Below are 21,662 nucleotides of genomic sequence, written 5' to 3'. Positions count from 1 at the left end.
CTGTTTCTTTGCTCTCCTCTAGGCAAAAAAAAAAAAAAAAAAAAAAAAAAAAAAAAAATTCCTCAAAAAATAAAGATGCCATTCCTGTGTGATTCCGTCCTGCGCAGCTGTTCTCTTGAGCAGTGGTTGTTTATATCAGTCCACCTTCTGTCCCACCTAAGTGTGTGCTGCCACCCGAAGGAAGATTTGACAGGCATGTACGTGGACACTAGCCCCCTGAGGCCCCAGAACTATCTTTTCGGTTGTGAACTAAAGGCTGACAAAGATTACCACTTTAAGGTGGATAATGATGAAAGTGAACACCAGTTATTTTTAAGAACAGTCAGTTTAGGGCCTGGTGCAAAGGATGAATTGGACATTGTTGAAGCAGAAGCAATGAATTAGGAAGGCAATCCAATTAAAGTAACACTGGCAGCCTTGAAAATGTCTGTACAGCTAACGGTTTCCCTTGGAGGCTTTGAAATAACACCACTAGTGATCTTACGGTTGAAGTGTGATTCAGGGCCAGTGCATATTAGTGGACATCACTTAGCAGTTGTGGAGGAAGATGCAGAGTCACAAGATGAAGAAGAAGAGGATGTGAGACTCTTAAGTATATCTGGAAAGCAGTCTGCCACTGGAAGTAGTAGCCAGGTTCCACAGAAAAAAGTAAAATGTGCTGCTGATAAAGATAATGGTGATGATAAAGATGATGATGATGACAATGATTTTGATGATGAGGAAACTGAAGAAAAAGCACCAGTGAGGAAATCTGTACAAGATACTCCAGCCAAACAATGCACAAAAGTCAAATCAGAATGGAAAAGACTCAAAACCATCATCAATACCAAGAACAAAAGGACAAGAATTTTCATAAAACAGGAACAAAACTCCTAAAACACCAAAAGGACCTAGTTCTATAGAAGACATTAAAGCAAAAATGCAAGCAAATATAGAAAAAGGTGGTTCTCTTCCCAAAATGGAAGCCAAGTTCTTCAATTATGTGAACAATTGCTTCTGGAGGATTTACCAGGAGGCTATTCAAGATCTCTGGCAGTGGAGGAAGTCTCTTTAAGAAAATAGTTTAAACAATTTGTCAAAAATTTTCTGTCTTATTTCATTTCTGTAACAGTTGATATCTGGCTGTTCTTTTTATAATGCAGAGTGAGAACTTTCCCTACCATGTTTGATAAATGTTGTCTAGGTTCCATTGCCAAGAATGTGTTGTCCAAAATGCCTGTTTAGTTTTAAAAGATGGAACTCCACTCTTTGCTTGGTTTTAAGTATGTATGGAATGTTATGATCGGACATAGTAGTAGCAGTGGTTAGACATGGAAATGGTGGGGAGACAAAATTATACATGTGAAATAAAACTCAGTATTTTAATAAAGTTAAAAATAAAAATAAAGATGCCTTTGTTTGTTGTTTCTGGTTCAATATTCTGTGGTCAACCCTTGGTGCTCATCTTGCTTGCTGCATCTGCAATACTCAGTGCAGCACACTGATCACTGTTTCCTCCATAATATAGCTTCCTAGACACCAAAATCTTGACTTTCTTCCCACTTCTCTGTTTCCCTCGCAGTGCTTTCTCAGTCTCATTTGTAATTTACCCCTTTTCCTGGACATCTCAATGTTGGAGTGCCCCAAGGCTCAGTTCTTGGACCTTGTCCTTTCTCCTTCCCATCCAGTTCCAAGGACATACTACCACCCTCTCACTTTTGACTATCAAATTTCCATCTCCAGTTCAACCTCTCACCCGAAGTCCAGACTCATAGATCCAACCCTTACTATCAGACATTCACTTGCACATCTAATAGATACATTACACACAACATGTCCACAACCAAATTCCTGGTCCTCCCCTCAAAGCCTGTTTTAACTTCAGCTTCGCCTATTTTCATGATAGTATCTCCATCTTCCAGGTACTCAGGCCAAAAAATGTGTCATCCTCTTCTCTCTCCTTTGCTCATACCCAGTAGTCAATTCATCAGGAAACCAAGCTGATTCTATCTTCAAGACATACCCAGGACCTAATCACTTCCCACTGCCTCCTGACTGCTCCCCTGGTTCAGATTACTATGATAGCCTTCCAACTGGTTCTGGTTTCTACCTTTGACCCCACAACATTCTATTTGTAACAGAGCAACTTAACTAATTCTTTTAAAATGTTAAGTCAAATGACATCAATCCTCTGCCCAGAACTCTATGTGGCTCCCCATTTCTCTCAGAGTGAAATATGATGTTTGGTAGCCTACATCTATGTGGTCTGGCCCCCTTATTTCCTCTGGACTTCACTTGCCCCCTGGTCTACTGACTCCAGCCACACTGGCCTCCTTCTACTCCCAGGATAGTGCCAGGCATGCTCCAGCATTGGGGTCTTTCACTGGCTATTCCTTCTGCCCGGAACACTCTTCCCAGATATCTCCCTCTCCTGTGCCCTCTCCTACTTCAAGTCTCTGCTCAGACCTCACCTTCCAGACAATTCTCAGCCCATTCTGGCCAATCTTGAAACTCCTCCCCACTCCTGCCCTGGAGACTTCTGTTCCTTCCTACCATGCTTTATATGTTTCTTTCTTCTGCTGTGCATATCCCTTTAAACATGCAATTAATGTATTTATTTATTACATTCACACCTGGAGTCTCTCTCTTGCACTACAAGTTAAATTCCAGAAGGATAGGGATTTTGCTTTTTTGCTTATGTAGATGCCAAGCTCTTGAAACAGTGCTAATACAGAGACCAATATATGCTCCTTCAATAAAAAAATGAAGCACACGGAACTGCATGGTCAAACCTCCTTAAACCCTTTAACCTGCTACGTCTTATACTTTCATGATTTAACCCGATACATTTCTTTCCTCCATTAAGAACAGATTTTTGTTCTTCTGATCAACACTACACCACCCAATGAAGAGTCTTTTAATTTATTCACCCAACCAGCCTTCAAATGTAATCAGGACCTATTAGATGAAGAGGTAGACTTGTTTTAAAAAGCAGCATAGCATGAGCAATCCATTCTTAAATCAGAGGCTTGTAAGCAGTAGGCGTTATAGTCAGGAATACAAAAGCCGAAAATGAAACAGTTGTCGCTCAAACGCCTGTTAAAGATCCCCAGAGTGATCTTTAAGTAGAACGAAAACAAAACTGAAACAAAACAAAACCAGCAGTCATTAAAAAAAAAATAGGTCATCTCTCCTAATTCCTGCTCAGCTTCTAAGGAATTAGACTCAGCTCTTAATATTCAACTTTTTCTCTCCCCTCTAGACCCTGTGGGCTTATTTTCTCTCTTACGGATTTATTTCAAGCAGAAGTAACAACCATAACCATCTGTTGCATAAAAATAAGAATTACACTTTTAACTAAAAGGCAACTTGCTATTGGTGAGATTTGCCACTTGTCCCATCTAGCAAAGATCCCAAGTGCAGCAAAATAACGAGCAACTCCAGGTCTACTTGAACACCCTTCTTTTTATGCTACCCATGCACTGGCATCAACTGTCAGGCCTCCAGCCCAGACCACATTCATGACTAGAAACTTAGAAGCGATACTCCGGTGATGTTCCCTGTAGTCCAAGCAGTTTCTTTGGGCACCTATTCATTCGTTTATTTCTTATGACATATTTGCCTTTCCACTTGTAATCACTTACAGTTAAGGAAGGGGTAATAAATTCAGCTAATGTCAAGATTTAGACAATGGCAAGAGTCTAATGTTGGCCACCATCTGCAACGTTTATGGTGTCACAATGGGCAGACGAAGACAAAGGAACCGAGATTGCAAATATACTACATGAGTCAGGAAGCTCTGGAAAAGCCACATCTTTCTTTCTTTATTATTATTGCTGTTGTTAATCCATTAAGTGATTGATTTTTATTGGGTTATATTTCCAGTATCCCTTTCAGCTGAGTATAAGGCCTTTTTCTTGGTTACCAGGACAAGGTGAGGTCAAGTTTGTGCATGTGTGAGTGTGTTGATAATTCATATCATATCGTGTAGACTATGCAAATAAAACATGGGTCAGCCTCTTTCCTAAGTCCTCCAGCTCAAACAAGAGCAACTTCCATCTCAGCATATTACTCCCTGCTGTCAGTGTCAGTCTCAAAACATTACCATGACAGAAAACCAAAAGATTTCATGAATAGCTCTTTGAGCTACTTCACACCCCATGGAGTTTCAGTCTGGGTGAAGCATTGCTCCTCACTGAAGATATTGTAACAGTTTAGCAAAATCTAGCAAGTCAAATTCTTTCCAAAGGCAAAATGTGGATTCATCTTAGCCTGTTTCTATCTAAACTGACAGATTTGCCCATGAAAATCACTTGAGATATCTTTATACGGAGAGGAAGGAACTATCTTTTGTTCCTTAATAGCTCTTAAGAGCAAATAATACTTGAGTTTGCTCTTCCTGAGAAAAAGGGGAAGAAAAGATCAAGAAAGTGAAGGCAGTAAAAGAAGCAAGAAATAATCAAAAAACTGATAACTATATTTCCTATAATGATCAGCTATTACCTAACAAGAAACATGGCTTTATTTTCTACTCTACTCTTAACCAATGGCTGGCTTGTATTTGGTGACTCCTAGGGCTCAAGTAGGCCATGCGACAGTGGACAATGGCCCTCAAGCTGCTGCAGTGCAGGGCGTGTCCGAGGATGGCTCACAGGGAATGCCATGGGCACATGGTTTCTGCACGATAGCAGAGGTTGTTCTCTATTGCAAGTATCTCAAATTCCTCCCACTGTCACAACTGGTTTGAGAGACTCAGAACACGGCACAAGGGCAGGAGGTCCACTCAGGACAGTTGTCATTGCTGTGTGTAACCAATAGCCACAGCCAAAACAAACTAAAGGAGATGGTGTAAACCCTTTCAAAATTTCAATTGGTAAGGGTTTCTATTTATAGTGCTGAGCAGTTTTGGATGGAGAGAGAATTCTCTCCAATTGGCACTGGCCAGTCCAGAACAGTGGTGTGGGTATGAAATTTATGTGGGTTGGTGGATGCTATAAGACCTAGAAGACCAAAGGTGATCTAACTTAGCACAGAAATACTTCCTCTGCAATCTGTCTCTTTATATGCTTTCTTTTGAGAAGAGGGCCTCTTGTCCTACTAAGGCTTCCAATAATTGGCCCATCTTAAGCACCCAGTATGAATTCTGTTTTGTAATAGTGATTTTCCTCTCCATCCTACAGAAACACCATGCTGAGCCTCCATGTGCCCCACCATCTGTAATTCCCTCCTGCCTGTTCAAATCTCCCCTGTCCTTCAAGGCCCAGGTGAAGACCCTTTTTTCCCATGAAGCTTTACAGATGACTTCAGCCCACACTGATCTCTGAGTCATATGGCACTCAGAGTCTGAGTCATATAATTTGCCACTTGATTACACATTATTTGATACTATCCTATAATTCTGGGTGGAATTACAGGATAATTTGTTGGTTTGTCCCCCAGTAAAACTGTACTCTGCTCAAAGTCAGAGATTGAAACTTTTACTTTTTTGCACCCCCACTGCTGCTGGCAGAGCCATGGACACATGGTAGACAGTCAATAAAAGACTAATTGGATTGTTCCCAAGTTGCAAATCAGTGCATACATTAAGAAGGCTAAGCCAAATAAACTCCCTTCATTAAAGTCTTCTAAATTACACATAGATCTAAAATTATAAAAAGCAAGGCAAATAACAGAGGTAAGTCACTGAAGGATAAAAATTATTTCAGCAATAACCTCAAGTTGCAGAGACAATGTAGTTACAGGAACAAGGGAGGGAGGGGGGGCAAGATTTGATTCCAAATTGGCTTTTTGATATATTCAAAGGATATTGAGGGAAAGCTAAGGATGACAGCAGATAATAAGCGAGGTGCTACCTTCCAAAGTGGAAGGATGGCAGGAAAAACAAGCACTAATTGTGAAAGAAGGTGTATATGGGAGAGCATTTCATGAGGGACAGGGAGATTAGAACTCCATGCACAGGGCAGTGAGAACTACATTCCATTCTGACAGCCTGCTTAGCCAAGAGATGCAGATAAATTAGTAGATATGTGGAGGTGAACCAAACGATCCCATTGACTGGGAAATTCACAAAGTATAAAAGGGGTCCTAAAAAGCCCAGTTATAGAATCTCTCATGATCCACACTGACCACTCTCTGAATCAAACCAGGCTCCTCTTTTGCCTGGAACCATGGACAGTGTCTTTAGCACCTGCAATGTGCCTAGCACTTTACACACACCATGTCCAAGCTGCACAACAACTTAACATAATGTTAGCAGTGTCGCTTGTATTATACCGATGAATATATAAAGGCTCAGAAAATCAAAGTTATTTGCTTATTCATCCATTCACCGAACATTTATTGTTGGCTTGCTTTGGTGCCAGGCACAGGCTGTTAAATAGGGGTCAAGGCAGCAGTGTCTGCTGTCACGGAGATTATACCATAGAGCTGGAGAGTCTGGTTAAGGTTTGAACCCTGTCTGGTTCTAAACCACACATATAGCCTCTTTTCTCTTCTACCCTTACAAGGAAAGCCTACGGATGGTTTTCTTTTTAAACCTGTCATAAACACAATAATAACATGGTTATAAAAATATTTTGTCTCAATAATACTTCAATTGAAAAGACTATTTAAACTACCCCAGGAAATATGAAGTATGTGGAAACAATGGAAGACTTTTCTTACTTCTTATTTAAATTACAAAAGCAAAGCATTAAAGGCTTCTAGGAGTAGGGCAGATGGAGAAGACACAGGTTCCCCCCTTTCCATGAGAAACAGAAATTATGGGCAAAGGGTAGCAACAAATTGTAAAACTGAGCTTGGAAAGAAAACAAGAAAGAGAAACCCCAAGAGTCCAGAAATAGGAAATGATCTCAAAGCCAAATGACTGCAGTAAATGGGAGTTCACTGACCATGCCTCCTGTAGGTACTACGCCCAAATATCAAATCTAGGAGTTAGGGTTCTGACACTCGAGTGAGGTGTCACACCTAGGAGTTGGAAGTTAGGTATAAGCCCCTGCATGGAGCCTGGAGCTATGAAGAGCTACTCCATCCTCCAATCAAAGCAACAAAACTTTGTTCCTATGCAGGGAAAAAGAGCAAGAAAACTTGTCCTTCTGAGGTCATGGATGGGAAACAAAAAGAAATGGAAGCTCAGAAACTAGAGATGCATGGTCAGAAATTATTCCACCCACTTTATAAAGAAAGCTTCCTGCTAAGAAAGGAATACCTAGCTAGCCCAGACCAGTAATACTCTTAGAACCCTTGTGAATGCAAAACCAAAATCCCACTGCAGACACATCTCCACCACCCACTATGAAACAAACCCTACTGGAGATGAATTAACAATAAAAAGTATAAATCCAATGCGAACATGAAATATGACAAGGGTGAGTTTGCAAGGGCATCAAACGGAAAACTGGAGCTAACAGGACAATTTGAAAAAGACTACAAAATAAACAAGAGAATGAAGGAGATGGGAGAAGCAATCAGAACTATAGTGAAAGAATGGATCAGAATTTTATAAAAGACGTATTTTAAAGAGAACTAAGAGGAGATTTAGAAATGAAAAATGTAACCATCGAAATTAAAAACCCAATGCACATTCCGTAAGCAGATTAGGCAGCGGGTGACAAATTAAATAAACCAGAAGAAAGCACTAAAAAAATACTCTAAATACAGTAGTGAGAAAAAATAGAAATTATAAAAGAGCTCTTAAAAAACATGGAGAATAAAATGACAAAATCAAACGTAGATCTGATACCAGTTCTAGAAGTAGACATTGAAAAAAAAGGGAGAAGCATTATTCAACAAAAATGGCCAAAAACGTTCACAAGAAGAGACATAGTTCTTTGAACGACACACAGAATCATCAGCAGAAAAATATAAGTTAACTCCAGCAACATTATATTGAAAGTGCAAAATATCAAAGACCTAAAAACTCTTAAAAGCAACCAAAGGATTCGGTGTGCTAGTATTTTATTGAGGACTTTTGCATTAATGTTCACCAGGTATATTGGTCTAAAATTCTCTTTTTGTTGTTGTATCTCTGTCAGACTTTGATATCAGGATGATGTTGGCCTCGTAAGATGAGTTAGGGAGGACTCCCTCTTTCTCTATTGATTGGAATAGTTTCAGAAGGAATGGTACCAACTCCTCCTTGTACCTCTGGTAGAATTCGGCTGTGAATCCATCTGGTCCTGGATTTTTTTGGTTGGTAGGCTATTAATTATTGCCTCAATTTCAGAGTCTGCTATTGGTCTATTCAGGGATTCAACTTCTTCCTGGTTTAGTCTTGGGAGAGTGTAAGTGTCCAGGAAATTATCCATTTCTTCTAGGTTTTCTAGTTTATTTGCGTAGAGGTGTTTATAGTATTCTCTGATGGTAGTTTGTATTTCTGTGGGGTCGGTGGTGATATCCCCTTTATCATTTTTTATTGTGTCTATTTGATTCTTCTCTCTTTTCTTCTTTATTAGTCTTGCTAGCAGTCTGTCAATTTTGTTGATCTTTTCAAAAAACCAACTCCTGGATTCATTGATTTTTTGGAGGGTTTTTTGTGTCTCTGTCTCCTTCAGTTCTGCCCTGATCTTAGTTATTTCTTGCCTTCTGCTAGCTTTTGAATGTGTTTGCTCTTGCTTCTCTAGTTCTTTTAATTGTGATGTTAAGGTGTCAATTTTAGATCTTTCCTGCTTTCTCTTGTGGGCATTTAGTGCTATAAATTTCCCTCTACACACTGCTTTAAATGTGTCCCAGAGATTCTGGTATGTTGTATCTTTGTTCTCATTGGTCTCAAAGAACATCTTAATTTCTGCCTTCATTTTGTTATGTGCCCAGTAGTCATTCAGGAGCAGGTTGTTCAGTTTCCATGTAGTGGAGCGGTTTTGATGGAGTTTCTTAGTCCTGAGTTCTAGTTTAATCGCACTGTGGTCTGAGAGACAGTTTGTTATAATTTCTGTCCACATCAAAAAGCTTATCCACCGTGATCAAGTGGGCTTCATCCCTGGGATGCAAGGCTGGTTCAACATACGCGAATCAATAAACATTATCCAGCATATAAACAGAACCAAAGACAAAAACCACATGATTATCTCAATAGATGCAGAAAAGGCCTTTGACAAAATTCAACAGCCCTTCATGCTAAAAACTCTCAATAAATTCGGTATTGATGGAACGTATCTCAAAATAATAAGAGCTATTTATGACAAACCCATAGCCAATATCATACTGAATGGGCAAAAACTGGAAGCATTCCCTCTGAAAACTGGCACAAGACAGGGATGCCCTCTCTCACCACTCCTATTCAACATAGTGTTGGAAGTTCTGGCTAGGGCAATCAGGCATGAGAAAGAAATAAAGGGTATTCAGTTAGGAAAAGAAGAAGTCAAATTGTCCCTCTTTGCAGATGACATCACTGTATATTTAGAAAACCCCATCGTCTCAGCCCAAAATCTCCTTAAGCTGATAAGCAACTTCAGCAAAGTCTCAGGATACAAAATCAATAGGCAAAAATCACAAGCATTCTTATACACCAGTAACAGACAAACAGAGAGCCAAATCACGAATGAACTCCCATTCACAATAGCTTCAAATTCTAGGAATCCAACTTACAAGGGATGTAAAGGACCTCTTCAAGGAGAACTACAAACCACTGCTCAGTGAAATAAAAGAGGACACAAACAAATGGAAGAACATACCATGCTCATGGATAGGAAGAATCAATATTGTGAAAATGGTCATACTGCCCAAGGTAATTTATAGATTCAATGCCATCCCCATTAAGCTACCAATGACTTTCTTCACAGAATTGGAAAAAAACTGCTTTAAAGTTCATATGGAACCAAAAAAGACCCCGCATTGCCAAGATAATCCTAAGTCAAAAGAACAAAGCTGGAGGCATCATGCTACCTGACTTCAAACTATCCTATAAGGCTACAGTAACCAAAACAGCATGGTACTGTACTAAAACAGAGATATAGATCAATGGAACAGAACAGAGTCCTCAGAAATAATACCACACATCTATAGCCATCTGATCTTTGACAAATCTGACAAAAACAAGAAATGGGGAAGGACTCCCTATTTAATAAATGGTGCTGGGAAAATTGGCTAGCCATAAGTAGAAAGCTGAAACTGGATCCTTTCCTTACTCCTTATATGAAAATTAATTCACGATGGATTAGAGACTTAAATGTTAGAACCTAAAACCATAAAAACCCTAGAAGAAAACCTAGGGAATACCATTCAGGACATAGGCATGGGCAAGGACTTCATGTCTAAAACACCAAAAGCAACGACAACAAAAGCCAAAATGGACAAATGGGATCTAATTAAACTAAAGAGCTTCTGCACAGCAAAAGAAACTACCATCAGAGTGAACAAGCAACCTACAGAATGGGAGAAAATTTTTGCAATCTACGCATCTGACAAAGGGCTAATATCCAGAACCTACAAAGAACTCAATCAAATTTACAAGAAAAAAACAAACAACCCCATCAAAAAGTGGGCAAAGGGCAAAGGAATGTCTTCTCAAAAGAAGACATTCATACAGCCAACAGATACATGAAAAAATGCTCATCATCACTTGCCATCAGAGAAATGCAAATCAAAACCACAATGAGATACCATCTCACACCAGTTAGAATGGCAATCATTAAAAAAATCAGGAAAAAACAGGTGCTGGAGAGGATGTGGAGAAATAGGAACACTTTTACACTGTTGGTGGGACTGTAAACTAGTTCAACCATTGTGGAAAACAGTGTGGCGATTCCTCAAGGATCTAGAACTAGAGATACCATTTGACCCAGCCATCCCATTACTGGGGATATACCCAAAGGATTATAAGTCATGCTGCTATAAAGACACATGCACACATATGTTTATTGCAGCACTATTCACAAAAGCAAAGACTTGGAATCAACCCAAATGTCCATCAGTGACAGACTGGATTAAGAAAATGTGGCACATATACACCATGGAATACTATACGGCCATAAAAAAGGATGAGTTTGTGTCCTTTGTAGGGGCATGAATGCAGCTGGAAACCATCATTCTCAGCAAACTGTCACAAGAACAGAAAACCAAACACCACATGTTCTCACTCATAGGTGGAAATTGAACAATGAGATTACTTGGACACAGGAAGGGGATCATCACACACCGGGTCCTGTTGTGGGGGGTTGGGGGGGAAGGATGGCATTGGGAGATATACCTAATGTAAATGACGAGTTAATGGGTGCAGCACACCAACATGGCACATGTATACATATGTGACAAACCTGCACGTTGTGCACATGTACCCTAGAACTTAAAGTATAAGAAAAAAAAAAAAGCAACCAACCAAAGGGGGAAAAAAGCTACCTATAAAGGAATGACAATCACACGACATCATATTTCATATTAGCAACAACAGATGCCCGCATTGTATCTCCAAAGGGCAGTGGGAATCTAGCTATCAAGCTAGTATTCAGAATCTAAATCATCTACCCCTATGTTGTTCCATATGAAGTATTGTAGTCACTGGTCAAATGTGACTATTGAGCCGCTGCAACGTAGTTAGTCTGAATTGAGATGAGCTGTAAGTATAAAATACACTCTGGATTTCAAAGGCTTATTGTGAAAAGAATGTGAACTATCTTAATAATATTTTATATTGATTACATGTCAAAATGGTGACAGTTTGGATATATTGGGTTACATATAATATATTAAGTTTACCCATTTTTGCTTTTGTACTTTTAAAATCACCCCCAATGATCTCCATTCATTCACTTAATGACATTTGCCACCTTCCTCCAACCTCAGGCTATTTGCAAATTGAAAATAATCTCTTAATTAACTCCTTGGCTACTTTGTACTTTTAGCATTTCCTTGGTTTCAAAGTATACATTTATTTGTAGAATCATTTTATCCACATCTGTCTCCTAACTAAAATAAACGTAAACTCCATAAAGACAGAAATGATACCTGTCATATTCACTACTGTGTGCTCAGCCCCTAGCAGAGTGGCTCCAGGTCTCTCTGTCTTCGCTGTAATTAAGAGTATGTGCTTCAGCATCAGATGGCATGATTTCGAATCTGCCTCCACTGGGGCCATCTATTTGACCTGAAGGCACGTCATCTGACTTTTCTGAGCTTTGATTTCCTTTGTTTTAAAAAGACTATTTTCCTACCCTTAAGATTTTAATGAAATGATGAGTGATATAGCCCATAGGTTGTCTTCCAAAGAGCCCTTCCCTCTGATGCTCTTTAATACGTGCCTGGGACTTAATTTATGAAGTGAGTGGCAACACGGAGTGGTCAATGCCTTTGAAGGAAAAGTTTAGTGTTACTCACAGCTTCCCTGGAAATGAGACATAGCACACTGTGCAGGGTCATGTGGGGAAACATCAGAGTCACTGAGGAGGGAGGAGGCAGGGGAAGGCATGGCCACAGCTGTTACCGGGGTTTCTGTGGGAAACCCAGGGCAGGGTAAACAGCTTCAGATTGGCCAGTTTGAATAAATCTGGACATAAAGCTGCCCCTAGGTATCTGGTCCCTGGCCCGGGGTTGATGTAGGGCAGGGAAATATTGGCTTGGTACATGAGAGTTCAGTGAAGAAGGTGGCTGGGGTGTGGCCATGGATCAGTGGTAAACATTTGAAAGGCAGGCTCAGAGATAAGCCATTTACAATTTCCAGGAATTAACTAACCCTGTGCAGGGCAGCTTCTCCTCAGTCAGCAATGTACCCAAGATGTCAGGGCATTATAAAATTAAAAAAAAAAAAATACACACACACACAATTAGTACACTTTTGAGCCACTGTTGTCTTTCCAAAGAGTAACAACTTGCATGTCACAGTGGCCACTCCCTTGTTCTGGACACAATTCTGCTTATTTAGGCTTCTTCCACTTGCCCTGAGAGATGACTTGTTCCTAAACCACACTTACCTACTTTCCAAAAACCACCAAGCTAATTGCCACAGTTCTGCCATAATTCTGGTCTTAGTGCTAGAGCATTCCCCAGCTTAGCCTGTCCCAGCTCCCAGGAGATGCTAGACTAAATTATTGTTAACTATTCTGCAAGCTCAAGGAAATGCTATTAAACATGCCAAAAAAGAAAGAAAGGGCCAGGTGCGGTGGCTCATGCCTGTAACCCCAGGAATTTGGGAGGCCAAGGTGGGTGGATCACCTGAGGTCAGGAGTTCAAGACCAGTCTGGCCAACATGGGGAAACCCCATCTCTACTAAAAAATACAAAAATTAGCCAGGTATGGTGGCGCATGCCTGTAATCCCAGCTACTTGGGAGGCTGAGGCAGAAGAATTACCTGAACCTGGGAGGTGGAGGTTGCAGTGAGCCAAGACTGTGCCATTGCACTCTAGTCTGGGCAATGGAGTGAGACTCTGCCAAGAAAGAAAGAAAAAAGAAAAGAGAAAAGAAAATTTTTCCCATTGTAAGTTACAGAAATTACTCACAGTGGCTTGGGCAGAAAAGAATTTATTATAAGGATACAGAAGTATCTCAGGAACCCACAGGCAGCTGACCTGAGGAGTGAACTGGATTGGGGATGCCATGCAGATACTCTTTAACTTTCGTTCCTCTTTGCTCATCTGCTCTGTTCTTCAGACTGATATTCTCTATTGCTTCACTGCACATTGTGGACCACTGCACATTGTCCACCACTACAGCTGACTGGCCCAGTTTGGGTGAGATACTCATCTCCAGTCTAATCAACTGTTGCTGGGGGTGGCAGGGGTGGCAAGGAAATTATAAGCCAAACAGACAAAGACAATCACGGTGGTAGAATAGTTTGGAAGGTTAAAATGCTGGCTAAACAGTTTCTCAGGGCACAAAACTAGTATGCATTATACATTTTTAAGACAGTGATATAGTATGTAGTATTAACCAAACTTTTGGAAATTCAAACATCTTTTTTTCCAATGATTCATTAAATGTTAGGGAACTAGCATCCTACAGAATACAATTGCCAAAGGTCAGAGGTTGTGGCATATTTTTGATTTTCCAAAGTGCTTTACCACGTTGCAGAAGATCAAAAGATGAGATTTCTTGACATTCTGTGTGTATATCTTATATAATCGTTGGGTAGATGGGGACATTGAAGGTTAAGGGTACTTCATGAGAACAGACACAAGAAGAAAGTGGGAACTTTGAAATCCCTGACTAAAGTAGAATCATCAAAATTTGAGCAGCACCAATCCTCATACCCAGCTGTCTCATCTTAGAAGCTCCAGAAAAGCTGATTGACTGGCCCAAGGTCACACAGCAAGTTAGTAGCAAAGTTGAAACCAGAACCATAGCATGACAAGTACCGTTGTTAACAGCAGGCCAACCTTGGATGTATTCAAGGTAGAGATTTGACTTTTCAAATATTTGCAAAGCCTGCTTTGAGCTAACTGGTACTGTAGGAGTGCCTGGATTTTATGATAAGAGGAGTAGGGATTTTGCATTACAAGTTCAGAGACTGAATCCACGTTTACCAGCCCAAGCTGAGCCTCAAGAGACTCTGAGATAACATTCTTCACTGACATCCACAGAAGCCGCATGTACTCAGAGTGCACTCACACTGGGAGCCTTGTGGAGTGTTTAATCCTTAATTTAAATCGTAATGATTATTCAGCCTATTCGAGAGTTTAACTCAGTCATCAAAGGTGAAGTTGCCTCCGGGTTCTGCATTCAGCAAGGCAGGAAATTAGTTTCTTAGCCCCGAATCCAAGTGAAAATAAAGATGAGAAAGTCAGAAACTGACTCTACCTTTGTTCAAATGAACCCCACTAAAAGCTCTACGGAGAGTCGCACATACCGTCAGCAGCCCCAAAGCAAAATATGTCATCCATTGGCACCAAGAGACAAAGCAAGTCCTTCCAGGGGGCTTCAAGAGTTGCTGGATGATGGCAAAGACCTCGTGCCACCTACCCTCCCCACCCCAGTGCCTGTCTTTACATTGAATGCAGAAAAGGGAGTGACATGGGAAGCCCGTCTTTGGCCATAGTGGAACAAATAGCTTCCAGTATGAAGATTTTGCTTGGCCCAAAACTTGTGCCACTGACTCTTTTAAAAGTAGACTTACTCCAGGCTACCCTCTTTGGTTCATCTCCCTTTGTGTGGGAGCTCTGTTTTCACTCTATTAAATCTTACAACTGCACACTCTTCTTGTCCGTGTTTGTTTCTGCTCAAGCTGAGCTTTCGCTCGCCGTCCACTACTGTTGTTTGCCACCGTCGCAGACCCACCACTGATTTCCATCCCTCCGGATCTGTCAGGGTGTCCACTGTGCTCCTGATCCAGTGAGGCACCCATTGCCACTCCCAATCAGGCTAAAGGCTTGCCACTGTTTCTGCATGGCTAAGTGCCTGGGTTCGTCCTAATAGAGCTGAACACTAACTAGTCACTGGGTTCCACAGTTCTCTTCTGTGACACACGGCTTCTAATAGAGCTATAACACTCACCGCATGGCCCAAGATTCCACTCCTTGGAATCCATGAGGCCAAGAACCCCAGGTCAGAGAACACAAGACTTGCCACCGTCTTGGAAGCGGCCCGCCACCATTGGAGCTCTGGGAACAAGGACTCCCGGCAATATTTGGCAACCAAGAAGGGACTTCTAAAGCAGTAATATTGGACCACTTTTGCTTGATATTCTATCCCATCCTTCCTTAGAATTGATGGAAAATACCAGGTACCCGTCAGTTAAAAACGATTAGCATCGCCATCGGACTTAAGACTCAGGTGTGAGGCTGTCTGGAGAAGGGCTTTCTAACAATCCCCAACCCGGGAGCGTTCATCTGCCTAGAACCAGCTTCTGCTTTCAACTCTCCTAGGGAAGCCAAGGACTGACTAGAGGCAGGAAGCTGTCGTCCTGAACTCCTGGCATTAGCCAGTTGAGATCATGGCGCAGCCAGAAGTCTCTACTCAACAGTCGCCCATGCGTGGGCCCCTACCTCTCCTTCTGACCCATCCCTCCTGGGTCCCGACTGCAACTTTCTTGAAAGCGTAGCCCCAAAATTCTCCTTACCACTGAATCTACTTCCTCCGATCCCTGCCTCCTAGGTACTAATGGTTCAGACTTTCATTTCCTCTAGCAAGTTGTATCTCCAAAGGGATCTAAGGAAGCTCTACACTGCGTCCCTAGGCACCTAGGCTATAAACCCAGGAAGTCTTGTCCCTGGTGTCCCTCCGATTCAGGTACACAGCTCTCAAAATGGGCAGTTATGTGGGACCCATTCTCCACCACCCTTGCCAGGGCCCCAAGTTTGTAAATGGCTAAGAGAGAGAAAGAGAGAGAGAGAGACAGAGAGAGAAAGAGAGAGAGAGAGAGAGAGACAGAGAGACAGAGAGGAGAGAGACAGAGACAGAGAGGAGAAAGAGGCAGAGAGACAAAGAGGGAGTCAAAGAGAGAAAGAAAGAGAAAGATAGAAATTGTAAAAAACAGTGTGCCCTGTTCCTTTAAAAGCCAGGGTAAATTTAAAACCTATAATTGATCATTGAAGGTCTTCTCCAGGACCCCATAACACTCCAATACTACCTTGTTATCAGTGTAAACAAGGGTGTGACCTGAAAACACTGAGACCACTGACAACCCATATACTCTGCTTTCCCAAATACCAGAAGAAGCACAGGGGTTTACAGACCTGGACCTTAAGGATGCCTTTATCTGCATCCTTGCACATCTTGACTCTCAATTCTTGTTTGCCTTTGAAGATCCTTCGAACCCAATGTCTCAAGTCACCTGAAGTGTTTTACACCAAGGGTTCAATGATAGCCCTCATCTATTTGGCCAGGCATTAGCCCAAGACTTGAGCCAGTTCTCATACCTGGACACTCTTGTCCTTTGGTATGTGGATGATTTACTTTTAGCCGCCCGTTCAGAAACCTTGTGCCATCAAGCTACCCAAGCGCTCTTAAATTTCCTCGCCATCTGTGGCTACAAGGTTTCCAAACCAAAGGCTCAACTCTGCTCACAGCAGGTTACTTAGGGCTAAAATTATCCAAAGGCACCAGGGCCCTCAGTGAGGAATATATCCAACCTATACTGGCTTATCCTTATCCCAAAATCCTAAAGCAACTAAGAGGGTTCCTTGGCATAACAGGCTTCTGTCAAATATGGATTCCCAGGTACAGCGAAATAGCCAGGCCATTATATACACTAATTAAGGAAACTCAGAAAGCCAATACCCATTCAGGAAGATGGAAACCTGAAGGAGAAGTGGCTTTCCAGGCCCTAGAGAAGGTCCTAACCCAAGCCCCAATGTTAACCTTGCCAACAGGGCAAGACTATCTTTATATGTCACAGTCTTGTGACACATATGACACATATGTCACATGTATATGACTGTGTAAGGAGTCCTTACACAGGTCCAAGGGACCATCTTGCAACCCGTGGCATATCTGAGTAAAGAAATTGATGTAGTGGCAAAGGGTTGGCCTCATTGTTTACGGGTAGTGGAGGCAGTAGCAGTCTTAGTGTCTAAAGCCATTAAAATAATACAGGGAAGAGATCTTACTGTGTGGACACCTCATGATGCAAACGGCATACTCACTGCTAAAGGAGATTTGTGGCTGTAAGACAACTGTTTACTTAAATATCAGGCTCTGTTACTTAAAGGGCCAGTGCTGTGAATGTGCACTTGTGCAACTCTTAACCCAGCCATATTTCTTCCAGACAATGAAGAAAAGATAGAACATAACTGTCAACAAGTAATTACTCAAACCTATGCCACTCGAGGGGACCTTCTAGAGGTTCCCTTGACTGATCCCGACCTCAACTTGTATACTGATGGAAGTTCCTTTGTAGAAAAAGGACTTCGAAAAGCGGGGTATACAGTGGTCAGTGATAATGGAATATTTGAAAGTAATCCCCTCACTCTAGGAACTAGCGCTCAGCTGGCAGGACTAATAGCCCTCACTTGGGCACTAGAATTAGGAGAAGGAAAAAGGGTAAATATACATACAGACTCTATGCTTACCTAGTCCTCCATACCCATGCAGCAATATGGAGAGAAAGGGAAATCCTAACTTCTGAGGCAACACATATCAAACATCAGGAAGCCATTAGGCGATTATTATTGGCGGTACAGAAACCTAAAGAGGTGGCAGTCTTACACTGCTGGGGTCATCAGAAAGGAAAGGAAAGGGAAATAGAAAGGAACCACCAAGCAGATATTAAAGCAAAAAGAGCCACAAGACAGGACCCTCCATTATAAATGCTTATAAAAAGAACCCTAGTATGGGAGAAACCAAGCCCCAGTACTCAGCAGAAGAAATAGAATGGGGAACCTCACGAGGACATAGTTTCCTCCTCTCAGGATGGCTAGCCACCGCAGAAGGAAAAATACTTTTGCCAGCAACTAAACAATGGAAATTACTCAAAACCCTTCACCAAACCTTTCACTTAGGCATTGATAGCACCCATCAGATGGCCAAATTGTTATTTACTGGACCAGGTCTTTTCAAAACTATCAAGCAGATAGTCAGGGCCTGTGAAGTGTGCCAAAAGAAATAATCCCCTGCACTTCAAGCCATACATTTGAATCCCTGTATCTTTAACCTCGTTGTTAAGTTTGTCTCTTCCAGAATCAAAGTTGTAAAGCTACAAATGGTTCTTCAAATGAAGCCCCAGATGCAGTCCATGACTGAAATCTACCGCGGACCCCTGGACCAGCCTGCTAGCCTATGCTCTGATGTTGATGACATCGAAGCCACCCCTCCCAAGATAATCTCAACTGCACGACCCCTACTGTGCCCCAATTCAGCAGGAAGCAGTTAAGAGCGGTTGTTGGCCAACCTCCCCAACAGCACTTGGGTTTTCCTGTTGAGAGAGGGGACTGAGAACAGGACTAACTGGATTTCCTAGGTCAACTAAGAATCCCTAAGCCTAGCTGGGAAGGTGACCCCATCCACCTTTAAACATGGGGCTTGCAACTTAGCTCACACCCAGCTAATCAGGTAGTAAAGAGAGCTCACTACAATGCTAATTAGGCAAAAACAGGAGGTAAATAGTCAATCATCTATTGCCTGAGAGCACAGCGGGAGGGACAATGATGGGGATATAAACCCAGGTTTTCGAGCCGGCTACCCTCTTTGGGTCCTCTCCCTCTGTATGGAAGCTGTGTTTTCACTCTGTTAAATCTTGCAACTGCACAAAAAAAAAAAAAAAAAAAAAAAAAAAGAGACTTACTCCTTGATGCCTTCTATTACCTGTGGGAGTAGATCATTTAATGGAACATGCTCGTCAAAATGATGGAACTCAGAATGCTTTTTACCAAGCACCAGTCTTCCGGTTAAGTAGTTTATAGACACATGCACTCAGGGATGGAAACATTGCGGGAAATGGAAGAGGCTTGGGAGATAAAAGCCACAGCAGGAAGACTCCCCTAGAACACTACATTGATGTTTCTTCCAAAAATCCATTCTCTGGATTCTGCATATTAGCCCCTACCACCATCACCACCTCTTTCCCCACATAGCCCTCACCACCATGCCCAGAAAGACAATCACAGAGGCCATTTTACTGGTTGCTAGATTACAGCAAATTGTGCAGTACAGGTCAACACTCAATGACATTTTCCTGATTGACTGGTTAATAGAAAAATATATCCAGTGCTCCCAGAATTGATGGAGAAATGTATCATTATCTGTCTAAGCAGATGCCCCACTGTGCACCCAGCCACTTCTGAGTGGAGGAGGCAAGCCCACAGAGGCCTCCTCCTTCAATCCATCCTTAAGTTGTGTCCCAGAGTGTCAGAGTGTGCCTTCCTTGGACCTGTGTGATAGGGTTAAGTTTGTCTGCATGTGTTGCACCTTTATTTGATTTTCTAAATGTCACCTTGTGGCCATCACCTCCATCATCTTGTGTGAGCCAGTGACACCATCCCAACCCAATAGCTGGATCAACTGGAGTGTTCAAGGCATCACAAGATCTCCCTTCCTCTGCAACCCTCGTCACTGTCAATTTAATGATGAATCCAAACACAGAATGACCTTTATTTTTGTTTATATAATTTATTTCCCCATAGCTAAAGAAATATTTGTTCATTCATTATGAGGTATTTGGAAAATACAAGTGGAAAGAAAACCCTCCTGAAAATCAGTCATAACTCCACCAAATTAAAAGATGATTGAATAACCCTTTCTTTCATCTTTTTACTATACACATATATAGAAAACTCAGAGCTAACGTTTATTGAATGCTACAATGCATCTACTACTTTGCTAAAGGTTCAGATATATTATTTCACTTAATTCTTACCACAGCTCTAGGCAGTAAATACTACTTATAATCTTCATGTGTAGTTTTACTTTATATACAATTTTGTTTGCTAGGTTTTTCTTCTTTTAACATTGAAACATAAGCATTTTCCATTTTACTAAAATTTTTCTGGTTATCATTTTTAATGATTTCATGTTTTTTATTTAAATTGTATTTAATACTTTTAGTTTAAAACATACATTAAAATGTCTGTAAGAGTTTGTTTCCATTTTATTTTTAAAATGCTGCTATGATGAACATCTTCATGGATAACTGTCTTCCATGTTTAATATTTAAGATAGTTTCTCAGAACTAGAACTACTAGATCAAATGGGTATAAATATATATATCTGTCTCCCAGGCTAAAGTGCAGTGGTGTAATCTCGGCTCACGGCAAGCTCCGCCCCCCCGGTTCACGCCATTCTCCTGCCTCAGCCTCCCGAGTAGCTGGGACTACAGGCGCATGCCACCATGACCAGCTAATTTTTTGTATTTTTAGTAGAGATGGGTTTTCACCATGTTAGTCAGGATGGTCTTGATCTCCTGACCTCATGATCCGCTCTCCTGGGCCTCCCAAAGTGCTGGGATTACAGGGGTGAGCCACCGCGCCAGGCCATAAATATCTTAAGTAGTTTATTCAGTTGTGTGCAGACTGATTCTTGTGATTCAAAACAATTTTATGTAATTTAAAGAACGTAGTATCCATCACTGTCAGAAGTTATTAGCTACATTACCCTAAGAGTAAAATAATTTTAAAATTCAAATAGCATTTCACCTCAACCTTTCACACAAAACTAAAACTGCTACCTATTATCAACTACTAAAACTTTTCAAAAGTGTGTTAACATAGTACAAGCTGTTTATGGTGTTTTGGTAAATACAAAGAGCATAAAGAGTCTAAAATGTATCCATAATCTCATGAGCATTAAGAGATTGTCCATTTTAATATTTCGGCGGATTTCTTCCCATTTCTTAATAGACTAGATAGATAATACTGTGTAATCTATTTTTTACCCTTTTCCATTGAATATTACAGTACGTAAACCTCTTAAATGCTCTTGATCCTCGTATGCAAGTGTTCCCAGAAGACTTGTACCAATAAATAAGTCCTGCAGCCTTTGGAGAGCTGCCCCCAAGCACCCCAAATGTTCTTTGCAGATCTGATTAGGGCCTGATGTGCAAAGATGGTCCTTCCTCTACTACGTCCCAGATTGCAAATAGAGGAAGGTTCTGTCAGTGAATATCGCTGTTGTTTCTGACTGGACGGCTGAGCATTTGCTCTTATATCAAACAAAGTACCCATCAGCTTTCTGCTGATCTGGAGAAGATGGCAGATTTAAAAAAAAAAAAAAATGCTTGGACCAGGGAAGGACTCCTGTGGACTGAGCAGCAGGAAACCTGCTTTGAAGATTGTAACTTGTCAAGCCAGTCAGATGGAGTATGCTGCTGCCGGAGGTATTTTTAGAAG

At 41.3% G+C, this 21,662-nt stretch overlaps 1 pseudogene; it reads left to right on the top strand.

Annotated features, from left to right (window-relative positions):
• The first annotated feature begins 207 nt into the window (after positions 1 to 207).
• On the top strand, positions 208 to 1,054 carry LOC104670264 (annotated as a pseudogene).
• The last annotated feature ends 20,608 nt before the right edge of the window (positions 1,055 to 21,662 follow it).

This window comes from Rhinopithecus roxellana, chromosome 5 (genome assembly GCF_007565055.1).
Source record: "Rhinopithecus roxellana isolate Shanxi Qingling chromosome 5, ASM756505v1, whole genome shotgun sequence".
NCBI classification, from domain to species: domain Eukaryota; kingdom Metazoa; phylum Chordata; class Mammalia; order Primates; family Cercopithecidae; genus Rhinopithecus; species Rhinopithecus roxellana.
This window is presented reverse-complemented; position numbering and strand designations above follow the sequence as displayed.